Source organism: Tarenaya hassleriana, unplaced genomic scaffold, assembly GCF_000463585.1.
Source record: "Tarenaya hassleriana unplaced genomic scaffold, ASM46358v1 Cleome9, whole genome shotgun sequence".
Classification (NCBI taxonomy): Eukaryota; Viridiplantae; Streptophyta; class Magnoliopsida; order Brassicales; family Cleomaceae; genus Tarenaya; species Tarenaya hassleriana.
This window is the reverse complement of record NW_010971389.1, coordinates 1,709,985-1,710,204: the sequence shown is the minus strand read 5'-3', so window position 1 is coordinate 1,710,204 and position 220 is coordinate 1,709,985.

Genomic DNA, 220 nt, shown 5'->3' with positions numbered 1-220 from the left:
TCCTAAAATGCTCTGCAGGATCACCTCGAATCTCACTTTCAGCTTTGTGCTTCCCCCGTAACGCCGTCAAATATGTTACGGTTGTGCCATACTTTGCTTTTACACGGTCTATTATTTCATGTGCAGAAGGAGTGTTATCAAGTTTACCGGGAAATTCATCCTTCAAATAATCTCTAACCAATTTTTTTGTACCGCTCATACTTTTGCTTGATTCTGAAAC